The sequence below is a fragment of the Balaenoptera borealis genome, assembly GCF_965194805.1.
Source record: "Balaenoptera borealis genome assembly, chromosome: 16".
Classification (NCBI taxonomy): Eukaryota; Metazoa; Chordata; class Mammalia; order Artiodactyla; family Balaenopteridae; genus Balaenoptera; species Balaenoptera borealis.
This window is the reverse complement of record NC_138872.1, coordinates 41,965,228-41,988,760: the sequence shown is the minus strand read 5'-3', so window position 1 is coordinate 41,988,760 and position 23,533 is coordinate 41,965,228. Positions and strand designations below refer to the sequence as shown.

General features: G+C 38.7%; 1 protein-coding gene and 1 long non-coding RNA gene across 10 annotated transcripts in view; one reads left to right on the top strand and one right to left on the bottom strand.

Moving 5' to 3' along the window:
* LOC309613645 overlaps positions 1-6,704 on the top strand; it is a 46,752-nt gene extending 40,048 nt beyond the window's left edge. For both annotated transcript variants that reach the window (XR_014235830.1, XR_014235831.1), the window contains one exon: positions 315-6,704. This is a non-coding gene — a long non-coding RNA (uncharacterized lncRNA). The remainder of the gene's footprint in view (positions 1-314) is intronic.
* MACROD2 (mono-ADP ribosylhydrolase 2) overlaps positions 1-23,533 on the bottom strand; it is a 1,990,905-nt gene that overhangs the window by 1,039,072 nt on the left and 928,300 nt on the right. The window lies entirely within an intron of this gene.

Genomic DNA, 23,533 nt, shown 5'->3' with positions numbered 1-23,533 from the left:
GTGATCTGGGGCTTCCCTGGTGGCGCAGTGGTTGAGAATCTGCCTGCCAATGCAGGGGACACGGGTTCGAGCCCTGGTGTGGGAAGATCCCACATGCCACGGAGCAACTGGGCCCGTGAGCCACAATTACTGAGCCTGCGCGTCTGGAGCCTGCGCTCCGCAACAAGAGAGGCCGCGATGGTGAGAGGCCCGCGCACCGCGATGAAGAGTGGTCCCCACTTGCCGCAACTAGAGAAAGCCCTCACACAGAAACGAAGACTCGACACAGTCATAAATAAATAAATAAAAAAGAACGTGAATTTCTAAAAAAAAAGGTGATCTGGTAGCTTATCAAATGAACATTTACTCACCGACAGCTGTAGTACTCCGTGTTCTGGGCCCTTCTCTTTCCCAAACACCCACTTTGGACTGCTGTTGAGACTTTTTACCTGCTTTCATTGATAATATATAGAAATACTGTTTGTTTCTATATACTGACTTCAGAAACATTGCTGAATTCATATATTAATTCTGAGTTCATATGAATATTCTTAAGTATTTTCTAAAACATAATCATGCCATTTGTGAATAATATATTTTTTAATTTTTTCCCTTCTAATCTTTATCCATTGTAGTTATTTTTCTTCCCTTATTGCACAGCTAGGACAGGTAGCAAAATGTTGAATAGAAGTGATTATAGTGGAAATTCTTGTTTCCCCATCTTTTGAGACAATCATACTTTGATCTTTATTTTGTTAACTGGTTAGTTATACAGATTCATTTGTGAATGAATAATTTCTAGGAATTAATCTAAGAATAATCCCAACTTAGTTTTAATACACTATCCTTTTTATATTTTCTGAATCCTATTTGATAATATTTTTGTTCACATAAGATATTGGCCTACAGTTTACCTTTCTTATAAACTTCTTGTCAGGTTTTGCCATCAAATTGATGCTGACCTCATAAAATAAGTTTACAGATATTCCCTTCTCCGTATTCCTTATTCTTTGAAAGATTTTATACAACAAAATAAATTTCCTACTTGAATGACTGAAAAATTTCACCAGTAAAAATATCTAGGTGTTTTCTTTGTGGGGAGGTTTTAAATTATTTAAATTTATTTTTAAAAAATTTGTGAGGGTTTAGATATTTTAAGTCAAAAGGAAATGTGAACTTTTAAAAAGATGTTCAAATATATTAGCATATAGATATTCATAATATCCTGTTTTTGTTAATTTTTTTTATAATATCAGTAATGATATCTGATACTGGTAAAATGTGCTCTCTTGCCCTCTCTTTCTGCATCAATTGTATTGAGCTTAAAATATTATTAATCTTTTAAAGAACAAGCTTTTCCCTGTTTTGAAGTTCTCTATCATGTGTTTGTTTTCTATCACATCAATTTCTTTTCTTATCTTTATTATTACCTTTCTTGTACTTTTGCTTCTTGAGCTGAATACTTATATCACTGATTTTCAGCCTTCCGTACTTCCTAATACATGCCTTTAATGCTATAAACTTCCCTCTGAGCACTTCTTTAGCTGCATCCCACAAGTTTTGATATGTAATATTTTCATTATCATTCATTTCAAAATATTTTCTAATATGCATTAAGATAGTTTAATTCCATAAATTATTTAGAGTATGCCTTAATTTCTAACCACTTAGACATTTCTAATTTAACATTTTGTTATTAATATCTAGGTTAATTCCACTGTCAGAGAATATACTCCATAAGAATTTTTTTAAGCATTACACCTGGATGAATTTAATCTTTTGAAATTGAATGAGTTTTACACATGGTTATTTTAGACTCAACACATTTTTTTTCTATTTATCTTTTATCTATATTCTTGTTCATGAAATTGTCTTAAGAACTCTAATTCCTCTTATACTTTATCAAATAATTAATCTTCTCTTATCTCTCTTCAAGTTTTATTTGTAAATATGAATCCATAGGATGGGTAAAATCCAAACAAAAATGATAGCTAATGTTTTATATTTTATTTCTCAAATTATTCTGCAACTTAACACTGATTTTCAAATGTGTTTTGTGTGTATAGTTGGCTATTAAGAGGCCATATACACAGTTTATATTGAAAAAATAAATATTATGGTGCAGTTTTTATATTCATTTAATATTTGGTTAATAATCAGATTTCTCCTTTGGAAAAAAAAAAAGGATAACTAAGTCTGAGTCATAAAGAAACAGTGCTTGGATTACTAATTAGATTCATCACCTAGAAAGACATCTGTAATAGTGGTAAAATAACTGTCAATGGCATTTTTTCATCAGGTTTAAATCTCAGGGTAGAGCCGACAGAAAATACCCATGGGCTATTTTTTGTGCGTGTGTGTTCTTCCATATCCATTTCCACTCTTCTCTGCCCTCCTTTTTGCCTGTGGAGGTTGACCCCCTACCTACTGTTTCAACTGGGACCCTTGCCATTGGACTTCTTGTTAGGTGAGTGCAACAAGAGGCCCTACAAGAACAGGTGGTGGGAAGAGAAGTCAAGAATGTTTTTCCTGCCTTAACCCACTCTTTCCTCCCTGACCATGGTTTTGACACTGGCTACATCCCTATCAGGCCCAGCTCCTATCAGGCATCCCTTCTTCTACTTGCAGAAAGTCCTAGAACCTTTCATTTGTTCTTTTATTAATTTAATTGAGTGCCAACTATGTTCAGGTAGTATGCTAAGTTCTACATAGCTAAATGTGAAGAAAAAAAGAATATTATATATATGTATGTATATATGTATGCATGTGGGTATATATTATATATGTGTATGTATACATATATATGCATGTAAGCATGTATGTATGTATTTGTATGCATATTTATCTTATTTCCTAAAACAATTTTTGGATGGCCTCTCCCTACCTATAGTGAAGACAATCATACCTGATGCCTTCTTGAAGATGCAACCAAAAAAAAAGTATCTTTTTAAATTTACATGCAATTTAACTCTGAAGTTGAAATTGTATTTTATTCACACTGAAAGCCAACTTGTTTTATTTTTAAACTTCTTAAGTGTATTCTGGATCCTTTGACAAAGCAAATAATTCTTTCAGAGAGATTAAATCCATCTTAATTCATCTGTTTTCTAAGTTAAAATGTGTGTATTCAGTTTTTCTTTCCAACTTTTAAAGTTCAACCTGTACAAATAGTATATCTTACTAAGCCTTCGCTTAAGCTGTCAGTTAAGGAAATAAGTCTGCAATTGTCTACAGACTAGAGATTTAGTTGTTGACTCACAGATGACTTTTATTGCTTCAGTTTTTTTTTTTTCTTATTAAATATCACAGCATCTATTTTCTATTATCTGGAAGCATGACAGTAAATCTGTGAAGTTTAGGCACAATATGAACATGAATGAACTTTTAGTTTATAATTGTATTATCTCCAACTAGATAGGTGGCAAATGTTTTTGCAGGACACAGGTTCTTTGGGTCAGTATCACATATTGTAAAGACACATGGAAAATGAGATCTTCTGTAGTGCAAACAGGACATACATTCTCATAGTTATGACTAAAAGTTTACCCTAAAAGTTTACTCAGAATGGCATACTTCTATGAAATGTGAGGTCAGTTGACCTAGATATGGTATAAAGTCCCTCCCTCATACATTTTTTTTTTTAAAGCTACCATAGCAGATAACATCTGGCTGCATGTAATCTAAATTCATCTGAAACCCCAATGTAAACAAGCTCACCAATAGCAAGGGGCAGTTAAACATTCCACTGGCTTTAGATAATTGAAACCATCTTCTAAAAAATTACCTTCAATTACCAGACTCCAGGAAAGAAGCAGACAGTTCTGGCAAAGTACCAGAAAGGGCAAAGGAGGGAAGAGTGGGAGAGGAGGGAGAGAGAGAGAACAGTCTATTTTCCAGAATACAATGGAAGATCATTAAATATTCTACTGTATTTGTAAGATAAAATGGTTAATGTCATGCCCACCCAAAAGATATTTTTAGTGGGAACACAGGATTAGAGCCTAGAAAGCTATTGTCATTTGCTTTTATTACAGATTCTTGCTTTCAAGCAGTGATATCTCTAAAACATTGCAGGCAGAAAGGCTTTTTAAATCCAATTTTTGAAAAAATTCAAAGAAAATAACCACAATTTCCCAGTTCTTCACATTTTAAAAAAATTTCTTGTAACTTGCAAGCATGCATGTGAACCATTATTTATAAATATTTAAGTATCTACATTTGGCTTTTGAAATCATAAACTAGAGTCATGCCTAAAAAGTCACAATTCTTCTGTTTTATAGCATATGTGGTATTAAGGATATCATAGCTTTCTTATGAAAGGATTATCAAATGATTTTGTCTTTTTAAAATCTTTTCCACATCTACTCTCTGGAAATGGTGGAACAAAAGAATTTGCTTAAATCCTCTTACATCTTAAAGGCTGTATGGAGTCAGGGAAAATGTATCATATTACTTCAGATTAATTACATATTGCAACAATCAACTAGTCCAGCGGTCCCCAGCCTTTTTGGCACGAGGGACCGGTTTCGTGGAAGACAATTTTTCCATGGATGGAGGTGGGGAGGGGGGATGATTCAGTCGGTAATGCAAGCGATGGGGAGCGATGGGGAGTGGCTGATGAAGCTTTACTCGCTCACCCACTGCTCAACTCCTGCTGTGTGGCCCAGGGGTTGGGGACCCCTGAACTAGTCAATCCCTATGTCAACCTACTGCATTAGTACCTTATCAATGATAATAAAGTAGTGATGGTAATTTGAACCACCTGCAAATACTACTGCTAATAGCAATACTAATAATACTAATAATAATAATGCATCTGAATTCTTGTGCTAGATAACCACGTCTGCTTACTTCTAATTGGAAATGTGCATTTTAACTAGCTTCTAGACAGATGCATTACAACATCTAAATTCTACAGATAGAGAACTGTGTTTTATTTATATTGTAAGCAAGATCATTAAACCAGTTCTGACACAATGGTATAAGTTTGCTGTAAAGAATGTTGCAGATGGGAAGTTCGTAACTTAAGAAGAGATTTCACGTCACAAAAGTGATTCTAAATCCATTTACTGGGAATAAGTGAGTGATTTTTCTCTACTGCATAGCCTCAAATAAGTTCTAGATGAAAAAAAAAAATTAATTGGCTGCCATATTTAATGCAGTTCTTACCATAATTTGTTCATGGATGTGTTAACACCTGTCTCTATCACCCCCACCTCCACAGTATGCCAAAGATCATGAATGCTTTGTACATAGGAGTACATTCAGGGTCAAAGTTCCTGACACCTAGTAGTAGGAACACAAGAAATGTCTGTAGGATGAATGGATGAATGAATGAATGATCGTTCACAGCTGTAACCATTTTGATCCAAATATTCCCGACATTTTTAGTCACTGTGTAGCTGTAGACTTGAAGCATTAATTAAGCTGGTGTAAATAGGATAACCGAGTCCAATTCCAGTCTAAGCGCCGAAAAGCCCAGACTCTGTTCCATTGTCAACTAAAACTCTTCACCTTATTTTGTCCTTACCATTTACAGGTTCATCTTCCCACAAAGAAGTCAGATCTATTTTGAAAGAGAACTTGATTTGCAATCTGCATCAAATCCCTTCTTGAAATAGGCAATGCACCATTAATAACTTAATAAATTAAACTGAAGTCTGGAAATAAGGTGACTAGGTACTTATCCTAGTCCTCTCTTTCGAGCTAAGAGACTTCAGGAGCATTATGTCTTTTTAAGCTGCAGTTTGCTTCTTTGCAAAGTACACACAATAAATCCCTAAGGTCTGTCTTTCAAGGAAGTCTGACAAAAATTAAGGCTTAAGTGTATTCAGTGCTGAGGTTGAGGACTCTCCTTACTGCAACATTGAGTTGGAGTTTACCCAAGAACTGGGATGTCTGTGCTCGATGTGTAGTCAGTTTTTTAAGAAATGATGCAAAGTTGTTGTTAATGGTATCAGTGACTCCCGGTGTAATGGACTTCTGTCCATGTACAGGCAGTGACCAAGAATCTGGCGAAATTTTTCTTTTTCACTTGATGTTTGTATTGACATATTTAAGGTTTACGAAGGATTGGGGAAGGCGGAAGGTGTCTGAAGTCATTTCCCTTCCTCAAGAGGCCACCGAGAGCAGCAGCAGGCCCAGTCACCTGTGTACATGGCAAGAAGCTCCTTTACAAAGGCCTAAGAATTTCACATGGAAACTAAATAAATACAGGAAAAAAAAGGACAGTCTTAAAGAAAGATACAGAATCCTGCCCCTTCTTAATCTCTCTTCCTGGCTTTAAAGTCTCGGCTGCTTTTATTCGTTTTCATTTTACCCAGCTTCTACTTCTATGACCACTTGGAACTTTCTTTTGAGTGCCCAATCAAGAATTCAGGGCAGGGGCTTCTCTGGTGGCACAGTGGTTAAGAATCCGCCTGCCAATGAAGAAGACACGGGTTCGAGCCCTGGTCCGGGAAGATCCCACATGCCGTGGAGAAACTAAGCCCATGCGCCACAACTACTAAGCCTGCGCTCTAGAGCCTGCAAGCCACAACTACTGAAGCCCGCATGGCTAGAGCTCACGATCCGCAACAAGAGAAGCCACCACAATGAGAAGCCCGTGCACCACAACAAAGAGTAGCCCCCGCTTGCCGCAACTAGAGAAAGCCCGTGTGCAGCAACGAAGACGCAATGCAGCCAAAAATAAATAAATAAAATAAATAAATTAAAAAAAAAAAAAAGAATTCAGGGCAGTCTCAAAAGACAGGTATGTTGCCACACCCCCTTACCCCACGCCCTCGCTGTGATCTAAGGGGGTCCCAGATCAAAGCATGTGAGTAATAGGTGGCACCCTTTCTCTATTAATATCTTTGATGGGGTCTCCCTTCAGCTGAAAGCTGCTAATTCGAGTTCTGAGTATCAAAACTACTCTACATACTAAGGTTAAGGAACAAAGTTCTCAGTTCTCTTGGCCTTTGCAGAAACAAGGTCCTTATGTGGGGTTTTCTAAGCAAAGATCCCAGATCCTGGTAGATCTTGTCTCCAAAGGTATCCAAACGAAGCAGGCTGGCAAATCTGCAACTTCTAAAATACCAACCCTTAGCTTCTTAACTCAGTCAAACTGTGTCTCTCCCTTTGGAGCACTACTCCAGCCACATCGTTTCTAAAGGTCTACATTCAACATTATCTATTATTTATTTCCCACCTACTAACTCTCAGGGTGATCACATTTCCATATCCTTTCATTGACATAGGTAAGCTGGCTCCTCTCTGAAGTTTAGGATTTATGGCTTAAAGTGAAACCCCAGGCCAACTGGTGGATTCTGTGCAAATGATCAGTGTAACTTTCTGCTTCACCCAATGTGCAGCTGTTTATCAAAACTGACCCAACCCGAGGATCATTTTAGATTACTGATTTTGCACCAGAATGGTTACAGCTGCAACCACGGCACATCAAGAGCCCCAGAGATTTTTTAAAATTATTAACTAAAATATTTTAATTAAAAATTTTAAAATTTATTTAATAATATTTTATCTTTAAATATTTATTGAATATTTTAATTATTAAATTTTAAAAATCAAATTATTAATAAGATACAAAACAACATCAAAATGAGTCTCCTTCACTTAGAATATTTCTCTGTTCTTAAAATATTACCAGGTTGATCTGCCGATTATTTCATCATATGGCATTACATATGACTCCTTCATCCATATGTAATAATGGGATTTAGGAAATAATTGGGATTGTTCCAAAAAGACTAAATTTTGTATGTCACTATATGGTGAAATACTTCTTAAAAAGCTATAACTGACACACACACACATATCCACATATATCTTGACACTACTTCGTACATACTACATATTCACAGATGCTATTGATGAATTCACCTGTGTGTGATTTTTATTTTAATATAAACTTATCTGTTTCTTCTTCTAATCTGAAGTTTTTATTAATTTCTATAAATACAGACTCCCATGTGAAAAGTACAGAATTATTTAGACTAAATAATTTAAATATTAAACAGTACTTTTAAATGTCCTCAAGAATTCTGGACAGACATGTTTTAAATAAACTTTTAAAAATAAAACTCACATATAATCCCTTGCATTTCATCAGCTTCCCACCAGGGGAAATTCTATTTGAAAATGAGTTTTGTTAGATAGTTTTCAAGCCAGAGTTGATGTTGGACTTGTGACCTTTAAAAGCTCCTGTGCAGAGAATGGTCTGTGTAAATCCCTACTGATAGACCACTCAGATATGCCAGATCTTCAGTTTTCAGTCTGCAGTGAAATAAATTATATTTTCAGAGACAAGCATGACATGAGGCATCAATGCAACTCAAAGACACAGACTCCTGCAGGAGCTTCTGAAGAAACCCTTCCTTCCTCTAAGTTTCACGAGGACAATTGGTAAGAGTCAAAATCATCCCTCTGGAGAATTTAAACCTCTCCTCTGGCAAAACTTTGGCTGCCTTGCCTGTTCCCCATAAATTCAGGGGGGCGGGTGTGCTTCATATTTGTAAAATCTAACTTTCGGAAAATATTCATCAAGATCGTCTACATTAACTTTGACCCTCCCATTTCGAAACACAGAGGACAGAGGAGCCACTCCCTGAAAACAAGCTGGGGAGGTAATTCTTCATCTCTCCCAGTTCCAGAGCTTCATTCTGAAGGTTTCCTTCTCCCTGAATTCAGACTAGCCATGAACTGATTTCTGAAACTTCTGCTTGTGAGATTTTACCTTACGTCTTAAGTCCTGACCATCAATGAACCTTATTAAGAGTGTCCTGAAGACTTACACAAAATAGGATCTCATGGAGAATCCAGCACTTATCATGCATAGAGTACATATTCAATACATATTTGGCAGGTTAGTGAAACTAGGAAATTGTATAAAAACCATGAAGTGTGTCTACAGAGTAAACTAATTTTCTGTTCTTTTATAACATATTTTACACCATCATCTGCTTCAGAAGCTGGAATACAGTCAACGGGATCTTCTCTGTTCCACACATGTTTGGAAATGCCTACAGACCCTGTAACTTATTCTTCAAAACCTCTGGGATAGTGATACAAAGAATGGCACATTGCAGATACATTTCATTTTTCCAAACAGTCTAGAAGAAGTCAGAGACAAGTCTAGTGAAAAAAAGTACGTGGACACGTGGCTTAATCACAATGACAGCAACAACGCTGTTAGAAGAGTAGGTAGCACATTTTGATGTGCTAGTTGCCAAGGACTGGATTAAGCTCTTTACCTTTTATCCTCAGAGCAGCTTTGTGAAGCAGGTTTAATCATCATCCGATTCTAGAAATGAGAGAGCTGAGGCCCTAGGAGGTTAGACAAATTGCCTCAAATCAAGTGTTAGATTTGAGACTCAAAAGTACTTGCTTTTAACAGCTAGAAATACTGCTACTCCTAGGGATGAAAAATGAGGGGGGACTGTAAAAGAAAATGAAACTAACTTTTTTTTTTCCTATGGCTTCTGAATAGGCCATAGGCAATTCCCAAACTCTTTGGAAATGGCAGTTCCAGAGAACTGAAATATTTAACTGCTTGAGGTTAAGAATACCACCTCTCGTCCTTATGCAGGAGTTCTGGGTAAATGTGTCAAGGACTCAGGTCAGCATCTATTATACCATACTATCTAAAAGCACCATAGGGTCTTTAGAAGAACTTGGTTCCAAAGCGTATTTTACATATTTGCAGGCCATGAAAAATTTCTGCCTTTGAACGAGGATTTGGTTCTGTGGTCTCCTGAGATTCTGAGGAGGTGATGGGGAGGGAAGTGAGTCTGGAACATATGGCAGAGGCAACTTTGCCAAGGCGAGCCCCGAGGTTCCCCCCCCAGCTCCTCCCCCATCCCCAAACCCCCCCCCCCCCCCCCCCCCCGTCAGAGCACCTCTAGTTTTAGCCGATTTATGTTTATGTTTTGGGGCTCAGAATAAGAATTTTTCTTCAATGTGTTTGCTGTTTTTAAAGGTTTCTCAGAGCCTTTTCATAAACACCTAAGGTAAAGAATCGTTTGTGAGTTCTTTTATTTACCTAAACTTTAGCCTCTTTGGCTAACTTGATTGAAGAGCTCCAGCACTTAGAAAGGAATCTAAGTTATTTGGCTAACATGTGATTTGGATGTTTTGGAAAGATAAAGTCTATAATTAAGAGATTGCCTAACAATGGATCCGCGGGAACTGAAGGTCATTTCCCATAAAAATGTGCAGCCACGGGGAACCCCAGGTGAGCTATATTGCACTCAACCCTTGTCCCACACTTGGTCATTCATTAACTTTAATTAGGGCCATAAAGAGATGCCTAAGGAAAACGGAAATTCTCATTTGAAGATAACATTGTAGTCACTCCCTTATTCCTTCCTGAACTGAAGACGGAGAAAGAGAATTTTCGCTTGACCTTTGTTTAAACAAGCAACCAGGAGAGAGCAGCCATTCAGACTGGGCCAGCTGCCATGTCTTCAATGGCCTAGGAATAGCCCAGCAGCTGTCTCTATGCCAAATATGAAGTCTGTCTCCATCGAGGACAACTTCCTTGTCGAGATAAAATCCAAAGGTTATTTTCAACCTTCAGACAAAAATCAAAGGCCATAAGGAATGATCACTCCCACATGCTTTACTACAAGGTTTTTAATACTTGGCATTTCTTAGATTAGAAAGGATCATAATCATTTATCAGCCAGAAAAAGCTAAAATTTCCAACTACACTCATTAGATCACCAGAGAGCTATTCCATCAACGGAAAGCACTTGTTAATCCATCTTGCCAACAAGTGAGCCTCGACACGTTTCTTTTGGAAGGTGAGCCTTCTCTGAGTGGCCCTGCTAAGCAGTCCCCTCTGTTGTGACCTGAAAGGCTTGTCAAGTGCATGCAGAGCTTCCTATACACACCTCACTGATCGAGACAAAGGGAGGCAGATGGACAGAGGAGACAAATGATCACCCACTGGAAACAACAGAGAGTTATGAGTCAGGGTGAACTTCCTTCCTCTACATGCCAGTATTGAGAACATCTGTAGGGAATTCCAAAGAGCATCACAGAGAAAAATGTAGTTCAAGAGGCAAAGTTCAGGACCAGTGTTTGCTTTGGCATCCTGAGGTGAAAATGTTACTGAATTATCTAAGTCGGGAGCTCAAAATGCAATTGAGTGAGGGGTCACGTGTCAGCTGAAGCCGGATGATGCGTGACTGTCTTTGGAGACATTTAAAATGATGATAGTGTGAGTTCCTAAGAAAGCTCTCCCGGGTCTGGAATATCTTTGATTCTTTCCACCCTTTTCAAGAGTGCAGTGATTCACAATATTTTTCCATAGTTACCTCAGAATGGCCATGTTAGATAAGTTAAAATGTCCCATTTTAAAGATGACTTGCTAACTCCCAGAGACAATGAAAAAGATAGCAGAATCCTGAACTGACATTTCTTTTTTACTCTTATCTGGCCTTTGGTATTGACACAATCTGATCATTAAACCAAAAGGCTTGGAGGGGAGGAGTGGACCATGGTGAGTGGGCTACAAACAAAGAAAATGATTTTGCTCCTTCACTATATTCATAATTCTCAGATTGGATGCCCCCAAACCCCGTCTCTAACTCAGTGTCCATACATTTCTTACTTCAGGGCTTCTTACTCAGTTTTTGGACTCATTCTCAAATTGCAGCTATTTGTCTCCACTGCAAAATTTCCTTCCCTCTTCCCTACAGTTTTTAGACACATCAGACCTGTACTAATTACTTATTATTTATTATACTCCACCTGAACAACTTCCCCACCATGGCCATCTAGCAGTTTCTTTCATCTTGATGTCATGTAACCTGTCCTTTTTCTCATTAAACTAAAGTAGCAGCTGATTACAAGTCACTAAAAAAGGAAAAAAAATAAAGTGAAAGGAGAACTTCCAAGGCACAGAAGTAACTAAGCAAATCTTTATTACTGGAGATGTTCTTAGCTTTGCCTAACAGCCAAAGGGAAGTAAAATCTGAGATGCAGTAAACAAACAAACAAACAAAAAATAAACCAAACAAACAAAAAAACCTAGACCCTTTTACTACTAATTATTATACTATTATTTTTTGCTCAAGGCCATCCTGGGGCCTATCTTAAAAGAACAATTGTACTCTCCTACCCTCCAAACTCTGGTGTTAACAATACAAGTGAAATTGGATTAAAATTACCCTCTAAAGCAGCTCTAAAACTCAAAGGGGTGGGGTCATCAAAAGCAAGTTCCCTAAGAGGGAAGAAAACAAACCAATCACACAGCCTTTAAGAGGAGAGCTCTATTGTACTTGGATAGATATTTGAGTTTCCAGCCCTTTTAAGCAGCAGCTGACTTTTGCCCAGGCTCTATCTTTAATAGCTGGAGGATATCCCCCTGAATGGAGGCTGGGACCGTGGACTATGCCTTAGCGACCAGGCCGGCTTCCACAAGTCAGAAGCACTGGTTCATTCCAGTGACTTACATGAACCCTACATTTCAAAAGTCTCATCATTCCAAGAAGGGTTGCATTGCTGTCACCACAATATCTCTACTATCTACCATTATTTGAGGACCGTTTTTTTTGTTTGAAACACACATACATATATACACATGTACACATACATACATATACATATGATTAGAATTATAGTAAGGCTTCTCCAAAGGAGTGATATTTGGACAAAGATGAAGAAAAAGCAGACATTACCTAGGCTGAGGGAGAGGACAAAAGGATGAGCATTCATGTTTCCAGGGATGTGGCTGGGGCAGGAGGTGAAGGAAGAGGCTGGAGACCTAGGCTGGCTCACCTCAGAGCAGGACCTGGCAGAACAAGGTGGGGACCCTTGCCTTTTCTCTAAGAGCCATGAAAAATGGGAAGCTGCCCTAAATGTTGAAGTTAGGTGGGAGTCACAAACACACATGCACTTCTCTGGCTACACCCTGCAGGAGAGGGAAGAGGAGACCAAGGGGCTGAGAACATTTGCTAGGAGGCCTCTGCCCTAGCCTGGAACAATGGAGACAAAGTGAAACAGACAAAGGGCAGGGATTAGAAGGTAGAATACACATGACTCACTGAAGGCTTGATTGTCCTGGGTGAGTAAGAGAGAGAACAAGGAAGACATTTGGATTCCCAGCCAGGCTCTATGCTTTAACTCAGTGCTTTATGTACACTATCACAGTCAGTAAAAACAGCAACCACATCCTGAGTTATCTACTGAGGTAGCGTAGTGTAGTGTCACAAATATGGTCCCTAGAGGAAAAGACCATGAGAACTTGAATCCTGGTCCTAATGCTTAGCGGTTATTTAACCTTGGCCAATTATGTAAGCTCTCTTTGCCTCTGTTTCTTCATTTATAAAATGAAAATAATGATTGCACCCACCTAATAGGGTTGCTGGGAGGATTAAATAAGGTGATATATATAAAGTGCTTAGAAAGGCACCTGGCATATGGTAAGCACTCAATAAATGTTATTACCATGTGCCAGGAGTCAACTTGCACATTAGATGTGTTACCTCATCCACACAATAGGCCTGAAAAGAAGGTATTATTATTCCCATATTACAGATGGGGAAGTGAGGCTCCGAGGGTTTTGAGAACATATCAACACCACTGAGTTAATTTAGAGACAAAGGCAAAACTGAACACTGTTTTGTCTAGTTCCAAAGTTCATATTTTTCTGCTTTAACAGAATGAGTAGCTTCACTTTGAAGGATATCCAGCATGAGAACAAAAGATAAAAATGACTACTTAAGCTTCTTCATTAAGCAAAAGGACTCACGGAACTAGCTGCCCTCCCAGATTGGCATTTGTGAAAAAAACTCCTGATCAAACATTGACATTTATGTCAAAATACAATTCACATAACTTATCAAAAAGCCATTTCTTTTTCCATGAAGCTCAAAGCATTGGGAGGTAGCCTTCTTTGAATAAACAATTGAAACTGTGTCTTTTAAAAAAATCTGTTAACAAGACATTATTGTTCATTTTCAGAGAATATTTCTTTCCTCTTACTATCGACCAATAGTAATACTGTAATGATTTTTTTGTTGGTTCTTTTATGCCAACTTATATTTCAACACACAGTTAAAGTATATAGCTCACTGGAATCCAGTATTTGCCCAAATGCACACTCTAGTCTAGACCGATCCCTAAAGAATAGTTAGAAATAAAATTTTTACAAAGTTTCCTGTAATCCTGTGTTCATTTAAATAAAATAATAGCAATGCCATCCTTTGCAATCCAGAGGCAACTTGGGAAGTTTTTTATGCAACCATGGAGAGAAAAGAAATTGTTGGCAGAGCTGCATACTTGTTCTCTTCTCATTTATTCTCAAAGGTTAACCAGATGTTTAAACCATCATAGAACCTTGGTGTTGGGTTTGGAGGTGAAATGTACCCTGGGGATCATCGTGTTTCCTTCCTCCTTTTATGGGGAAAAATTTAAAGTCGAGAGACTTTAAATGACCTTTTCAAGGTCACACAGCTAGATGGTGGCTAATGACCAACAATTATACGCTAAGCCCAGTGACTGATAATGGCAAAGTGGGAAAGCTAGCAAGGTTAAAAGATTTAATTACACTGGCCATTGCCTGTAGAAGTAATGGTTTGTGACTCCTTAGTGGTTTCTGATAACACTGTAAATATCCGGTGAATTAGCCAACTTAAGAAAAAAAGAGTCTACTTCTGTGATGGGGACCCTTGAGGCCACTTCAATAGAAATTTCAAAATACTTATCTCGTAATGCAGAATAATTTAGCACTGAATGGATAGATATTACACATGTTTTCCTCTCGCTTTCGTTTCTGAGGGACATGGAAAAATCTCAACAGAATCAAGTATGCTGGCATGTAAACCCCCTCCCTTAAACAATTGTTCTTAGGTTCTTCTCTACAGTGATGGCAGCTGGAGGAAAAAAATCAAGTCCATGGGTGCTAGGTACAGCTCATTTGTTTTTGTTGATTTCATCAGCACATGGAATCCCAGCTCCATGTCAGTTTACCTCCTGTTTTAAGGAAGAACTTGAGACTTAAATATGAACACAGGGAGGGATGGGCTTTGGAGGCTTGTTCCATTTAAAAGAAAGCAATTCCCAGTGGTGTTTTCTTCCTCAAATATTATTACACTGGTGCTATTATAAAACAAATTCAACAGAATACATAGTTAGCTATTAGCCATACTCCAAACCACACGATTTGTCATTTTCTTGTGTTTTCTTACTTTCTGCCTAGATTAGACCTTCCAGTTTTGCTCTTATAATGATTTCTTCTCTTCCTCCTTTTTACTCCTGCTATGATCATCAGCGCTGTTCTTAACACATTGTTGTTTACCACGTGCTAGGAACAGGCAAGCACTGTTACACCCATCATCTCCTTTGATTTTCACAATATCCAATAAGATGGGTATGATAGCACCAATTTCCAGCTGAGGAAACTGAGGTACAGAGGATATGGGATTTGCCCAAGGTTACATCCAGGGTAACCAACGGCTCCAGTTTACCCAGTTTGGCCTTCAGATTACCCCAGACACTCATTGTGTATGTGTGTGTGTGTGCTGTGTGTTGGAGTTTTTTTTGTTTTTTTCTTTAATTTCAAAACTCTTTCTTTTACATATTACCTAACAACATGCACCTACAAAGATCATGAAGTATCAGAGGTCAAAAGAATAAAGTGAAAAAGGTAAGTTGATGCTATGGTCATTGTTTTTCATGTGAGGTCTTAAAAAGAGATCGACCTGATATGCTCTGTCTGGCAAAGACTTGTCCAAAGTTCTGTTTGCACTTTCCCCTAGGGTAGGGAAGGCTATTATCATTATTATTTTTTCTTAAGAGAAAAATGTAGCAGATTTTTTTTTCCCCGGACTGTAAATAATGCCAATTCTGGCCAAGGACTAATTTGAAGGTAAATATCTATGTCCACCCAGGGGAACTATATTGACACACACCCTATTTTTCCATTCCCTTGTAATTTCAGCTAGGAAGTGGCATCTTTTGAGCATACAGCCGTTGCTTTTAGAGAAACAGCTTAATCTAATGGACTCATCAAATGGACAGCACTCTTCTAATTAAAACACTTTAATAAAAATGTGTTTGCATGAAATAATTGAGAATAATAATGGATTATACTTGCTGAATACTCAGCTAGGGTCAGGCATTATATTTGACATGCTGTACATGCACTGACTTAATCCCAAAACAATGCATGAGGGTGCTATCATCCCCATTTTTCAGATGAGGAAGCAGAAGCACAGAGATGTTAAATAACTGACTCAGGATCACAGGGCTGGAAAGTGGCAGAACTAGGATTTGAACCCAAGCAATAGATGCTATGTCCTTAATACCCAGGCTTACACTTTTCCATCCATTTAGAATATAATCTAGAAACCAACTGTAATAGACTGAAAATAGCCCCCAGATATGTTCACATCCTAATCCTTAGGACCTGTGAATGTCACCTTATATGACAAAAGGGACTTTGCAGAAGTGATTAAGTTAAGGACCTTGAGATGAGGAGATTATCCTGGATTATCCAGGAGGGCCTAGTGTAATCAAATCACATGTTCCTTGTGAGAGGGATCCAGGAATAGTCAGAGTCAGAGCAAAAGCAATGTGATAACATGTACGGAAGCAGAGGTTGGAGTGACGTGCTTTGCAGATGGAGGAATCGGCCACAAGCCAAGGAATACAGGCTCCACTAGAAGCTGAAAAACACAAGGAAACAGATTTTCTCCTCAGAGTCTCTGGAAGGACCTCACCCTCCCAGCAGCTTGCCTTTAGCCCAGTTAAGCTGACTTTGGACTTCTACCTCCAGAGCTGGAAGAGAGTAAATCTGTGTTGTTTTAAGACACTGAATCTGTGGTAATTTGTGACAGCAGCAACAGGAAACAAATATACACGATAGTGAGAAAAAGAGCTGCACAGCGGCCCTGAATTCTCTGGAATGATCAGAGAAGCATCTGTGGGCAGAAAACTGGAATGGCCATGCTCTTAACACTCTGAAGTAGGAGCCAGCTCTCTGGGAATACTCTCTAAAGTATCTGCTCTGAATCTGTCCCGGCCTCTGCCTTCCTCAGTGTCGCACAGGGCCTCGAACACTACCTTCTTGAGACTTAATTCCATTTGAAGCTAGCAACCATAATTCCCCTCCTGTTACACATCAAATATGTACATGATTTTCCTTAATATCTCCCTCCCTCCTTATTTCTAAGTGTTTGGCATACATCTCTTTTTTGCCCATGAAGTATTTTCTCTCCTTTTCATCACAGGTACAAATAATTGCTTTGCCACTTACTAGCTGTGTGACCTGGGGTTGTAAGTAGACACTCTGTGCCTCGGTTTCCTCACCTGCTAATGGGGATCGTAAGGTGTCCACCCTGACAACCTCCAGGACTTGTTGTGAGTATCAGATGACTCAGCACACGTGAAGCCCAGCGTATTCGCTTAGAACGTGTTAGTTTCACTGTTATCTCTGAGGTCCCTCCTTTCACTGGGCTTCCTCCCTTCATCCAACCAATATGTTCAAGTCTCTCCATCCTGAAGCAAATCATAAACGCACCTGCCAAAACCACCATTCTCCCTCTCTCCTTCTCGCTGCTGCCAAATTAGATCCACGCTGGCTGCCCCCCTGCACCACCTGCCCATCTCAGCCTGTTAACAATCTGTCACATTCCTTTCTGCCTCTCAGCTGAATCTAGTCCCCATGTGGAATTTTCTATTGCATGTACACTGTGGACCACACCCACCTGATCTCTCTCTATCAGACCCTCAGGACAGTGCCTTCCCTCAGGGTCCATTTTTTCTCTCAGACTGCTGGTTCTCAGCCTCCCTTCCTCTGGACCACCTTCTTTTTTCCAGCCACTAAATTGGTGGTTCTCACTGAGGGTGATTTTGCACCTCCCCCTCTCCCCACCCGCCACCAGGGGACATCTGGCAATGTCTGCAGACATTCTTCATTGTCACAACTTGGGGTGGTGTGAAAAACTACTGGTATCCAGTGTGTAGAGGCCAGAGATGCTACTAAATAAACATCCTACAATGCACAGGACAATCCCCAACAACAAAGAATTACTTGGCCCAAAATGTCAATAGTGCCAAGAAACTGCTCTAAATAAATCCATTCTCCGAAGATCTGGCTTTGGCTGTCATAGTGTATGTGTGTGTGTCTGTGTGTATGTCTGTGTGTGTGCACCGTTGGGCACACAAGTCTTCTAGACCCACCCCAGGCTCAGTTCCACAGTTCACACAATCCGCAAACCTTCCCATATCTCCATCTGTTCGCCCACTCTGATCTAATCCCTTCTCTTCCCTAACCAGCTCTGTCTCCCAGGAAGCTGATGCTAAGGACCATATCAACAGGGCCCCCTTGCCCTTGGGTTTCCAGTTGGCTTTAGTGATAGAGGTTGCAGGGAGGAAGGAGAGTGAGGTCAAGGTATTTATTCTCTTTTCTTCTTTCCTAGAAGGTTGCCTTGGGCTGTGCATTTTCCCCAAGTAGAATTCACTTACTGTATTATGGCTGTGTCTACACAACTCTTTCCTTCTAGGTTTAGGTTTTTTTTTTTCTCCCCTTGTCCCTTCAAGTTTAGCAGTAGTGTAAAATGAACTGTTAAGGCCCAGATACTGCATTGTCCCTTATAGCTCCCATGCTCAAACATTTGGAAATGGCTCTTATAAATATACCCTTCTTGAATTATCTGATTCTGAGGCGGTCATATCTTTTCTGCTGCGATACACTCTTTATCCATCATCTGTTACCCAGATCCAAAATTTTACCAGCCCCTACTCTCTTGTCCACTATATCCAATCAATTGTTAATCCCCATAAAAGTTACTTCCACATATTTCTTATTTCAAGTTTCCCTTGACCCTTTCCCACTGGTTGGTGCCCTAGCTCAATCTATCATTTCTTATTGCGATAACAATTTCCAATTTCTTCCAATTTGTAATTTCAGGTATCCAATTTCTTCTCTATTTTCTCCACCTTCCAATGCCAATACCATAACCCCATGCAAGCTTCCATGATTCTCTGGTAGCCAGATGTGAACTCTCTCTTTTTGGAAATCTCATTTTATTTCATCTTACCTCACATAAGTAACTGCCACTTTCACTGTTCTATTTTAACTGTACGACTATCTTTTATTTTGACTAAAATTAAGTTCTTTTAGGGCAGAACTGTGCTTTCCCATATATGTTACTCGCAGAGTTCTTGATAGTCTCCCATACACAATAAGTATTTGTTAATTGAAACATGAGTTTTCTGCCCTTCGTTTATGGTTGGTGAGGATAACAAATTTTCACAATTCTTGTGCTGATTTCATGACCTTTCAGAGTTATGTCTTTTTATTTATTTTTTTAAATAAGAAAGTAGAGCATATTCTTTTGCAGCAAAAACTACAAGAACATTCTAAGTGCTAGGAAAATACACACTGGCATCAAATTGACTCAGAGTTAACTCATACTGTTCCTGAATAGTCTCTCTCCGAAAACTTTCCCTGATTTCTCTTCCAGCAGAATTTCCATAATCAAGTGATCACTGTCTAAACCGAAAGACAGCAAAGCAAAGCCCTTCCTCTGCCACTTCATAAAAAGTAAATACTGACTTCTTAAGTACTCTAGCTAATCCTGAGGGTATTTGTTTTATGTATCAATGTGACATAATAGAACTTTAGAGTGCTGACAAAAAAACACATGCCCTTTAAGTGTATAATTTTGGATTAATTTCTGAGCCTCATTTCTTCAACTGTATAATGGGGATAAAAATAACATAGTTCACTAGGATGTGGGGATGAATAACAAAGAAATGTACGTCAAACAGCTTTGGTAACTGCAAATAGTGTATAAAACCTTATTGCTTAATTATTCTAGCAGTTCCATATCAACTTGCTTCATTGAATAAAAGGACAGCCGCGTTTTTAGCTGCTGAAGTTCTAGATGGCACACCACTTAATGAAGCACACCTGAGTGACAACCAGTAGTAATTTCTTCCCTAATCAGTTATGTCAAGGTGAATCCATTCAAACTGGTGAAGCATCCACGACTCTAGAATTCTCTTCATGTGCTCAGAGAATAAGATGGGAATTGTAAGCACCCCTCCTAAATGAATCCAAACTGTTCTGCTCTATACCCTGGAATTGAAGTAGAATTCCAGAGAATATTTCAATAGCATATGCTCGATTATTTTGAAATTATAATTACTAAGTTACCTCAAATTCCTTACAGGATATATTGGATGATTAAACAAAAGAATTCCATTCTATTTCCAGGCATTAGAACTTCAGCACCATGTAAATAAAGATTTGTTGAGTATGCGAAATATATGTAAAACACTAAATACACTAGAAAGTGTTACAGTGGTGCTAAATCCTGTACATTTACCTTCCACAGATTCAACCCTGTGCTTGGGGAGGAGAGAAAAGGGAAGAGTCGGGGAAAGGAGGAGGAATGAGGGAGGGAAGGGGTGGCAGACTCTATTTTCCAAAGATGGCACAATGACATTTTCCAGCCCCCGTGCTCTCCTGCAATGTGACCTCACTCAAGAGGAGAAGAAAATTTCTCCACCCTCTTGAATCTACGTGGGCCCTGTGACTGCTTTGACCAGTAGAATTCAGTAGACAGGACACAATGACAGTTCCACCTGCAGCCGTTAGCTTGCCTGGCAGTTTCTGCTTCCTGCCCCTTGGAATGTTCACTATGGGCAAAACTAGAGGCCACACAAGAAGTCCTGTTCCCCTGGGACTGCCATTCTGTGAGGAAGCCCAATTCAGTCATGTGAAGAGGCTGTGTGGAGAGATTGTTCCAGCCATCCCCGAAATGGGAGTGAAAATACCATCTTACACACACAGCTCAGTCGAGCCTTCAGATGACCCCAGCCTCAGCAGCTGTTAACTGCAATTTCATGAGAGACCCTGGGTTTGGGAAAGGTCCTGCTCAGCCCAGGAAATCCACGGAACTGTGAGATATGATGACAAATTATTTTAAGGCCCTAGGTTCTGGGGTGGTTTATTAGATAGTCATAGATATTTGGAACAAAGGGAGAAAGAGTAATAGAAAGAAAAATAGGAAAGTAATTTAGGGATTTTACTCCATTTTGCCTATTAATGCCAGTTGGAGTCTGCCACTCAATTTGCTTGGGCTGGGAGATCTGGATTAACTGTTCCAAGGGCACTTAGTTCCCATGTGCCTTTCATACTGCGAGCATCTCATACTACATTGAGAGTGATGGAAGAGTGTTTAAACACACTGGTTTCTCATGCAATGTGGCTATGAATACAACTCAGTCACTTTATCTGGGCCTCAACTGAAGAAACAGCCTCCCTTCCACTGGAGGAAAAACTGGCCTTGCCAGGCTTGAAGAACTGTAGGTCTCCAAACAGTGCCTCCCAGAGGGTTTTTAAGATTAATTTTGACTCACCATGGCTTTTGCCTTATAGGCTAACTTCAAAATCTAATAACCTTATATACTATCTATTGTGCCAGCGATAATGACATTATTGATGATGATGATGATGATGACGACGACGGAGGAGGAGGTGGACATGGATTGCATGTCAACCAAATTGTGATTTTAATTTATAAAGAGTCTCCTGCTACCTCCTGGAGATCTAAGCCTTCATGGTTATTAACTTAGCCATAATTCAGTTATGTTTAAAACATTTCAATGCTTCCAGTGAATGAAGTATCATTTCATTTTTGGAGGGCCTATCTCCTAAATTGAAAGAAACTGATCCTTATCCAGCTGAATCTAATATAAATGGCTAAAACTCTTTAAGACTTCAAAAACAAAAGGTATAGATTAGAGTTAAAAGCAGCTTTTACCAGGCCAAATCCTTTCAAGTTTGCTTTAGGAAAAAAAAAAAAAAAAAATCAAAGGCACTAACATCCTAAGAAACTGTTCTCCACAGTCAATGGTCACTAATGTCTTTATATATTTTTCTTACTAGTACAAGGAGACTCAACATCTTGCTAAATTTTGTGAAAATATAAGCAAGGGTTCCTGTCTGCTCAACAGGGCTATAAGCTTCTGTGTTTATAAAATGTCTTATTTTCCTTCTGAGACTCCTTCTATGGTTGGCATGGTTGGAGGTTAGGGTAGTTTCATGAAATCTCTGCTGAATGAATGCTTCTTTTTTATATTTAACTTTTAAATTGTTTTAATTTTTCTTATAAAAGTTTGTTGTGAAAAAATAACTAGAACATATAAATAACAAAAAGCAGGCCATCAAATCATTGATAACCCCCCAAACCCTGATACTACTACTATCAATACCTTGGTGTTTGTGGACGAGATTCTTTTCTGTAGAGATTATTACTACTTTTTTAAACTGGAGATGTGTGTTATAATTTTGTAACCTGATTTTCCAGCTGAATAAATAGCTTTAAGGTGATCTCTATTTGCTTCTAGGTTTCATTCTCAAATTCCACTCTTTAGATTCTTTCACTCTTTGACATCACATACCTACTAACGAAAGTCATTTCACAGCTCACATTGAAGGAGACACTTAGTTCTTTTGAAAAGAGTTCAAGTAATACATAGTCAATCCTAAAGCTGTCTCTGAGCAAATGAGAAAGTAAATACGGTTTAGTACAGTGAAAAACGAAGCAGAATTTGAACACCAGGGCTACAAGTAGCAGATCTGAGAAGGCAGAGGATGAGGGTGGTCAGCAGGTTGACCAGCTGGCAGGAGTGGCAATGATTCTCTGAGCCAGTGGTCCTCAAGCTGGAGTCTCCAACCGGCAGCATCAGCAACAGCTGAGAAGTTTCTAGAAATGCAAATTCTTAAATGCCATCTAGACTTAATGACTTAGAAACCCTGGGAGTGAAGCTGAGGGGAAATCTATGTGTTCCCAAGCCCTTCTGGCTCTATGACATGCTCAAGCTTGAGCACACTGCCCTAAGACAATAGGAGAACCACAGTCCTGGTTGCACATTAGAATCCTTTTGGGGGCTTTTACAGCACACTGATGTTTGGACGCTCAAGTAATTTAGAGAATTCCCTTGGTTGGTAGCTGAACATCTTTAGTTTATACAAGCTTGCAGATGATGCTAATAAAGAACTAGGACTGAAAACTGTTAGTCTAACACGTGTATCAATCCAACAAACCGGAAAACAAATTGAAAAACAACTTGGCTGAGAACTTTAGTGTATGCAGCCATAGTAGCTGAATGATTGTACATACAATTAAAAGGAGTATCATTTACTTTATTTTACTTCACTGGGTCAGCGTGTCAAAAAGATGTGAGAAATGCTTTAAAAGAGAAATTTTAAGTGTTATTCAAAAATAAGCATTATTATCAGTTAATATGTTCTTTGGCCTATGACATAATTTAAAGATTTTATACACATGAATACCTTATGATTGCCATTATAATATATGGTAAACACCTAACCTGCCCAGGACTTATATAAAATGACTTAAAATTTACAGGTGACAAAGGCCACCAAGCAGAAAAGTAACAGTCCTAAACCCTTAATAAGACCAGGAAGTGTCATGGTACAACAGTTTAAACAATCAGGCAACAGCTTATATTTACTAAGAATGTTCATACATCTCATCCTAATCATTGTGACAATTCTGTAGGGTAGATACTA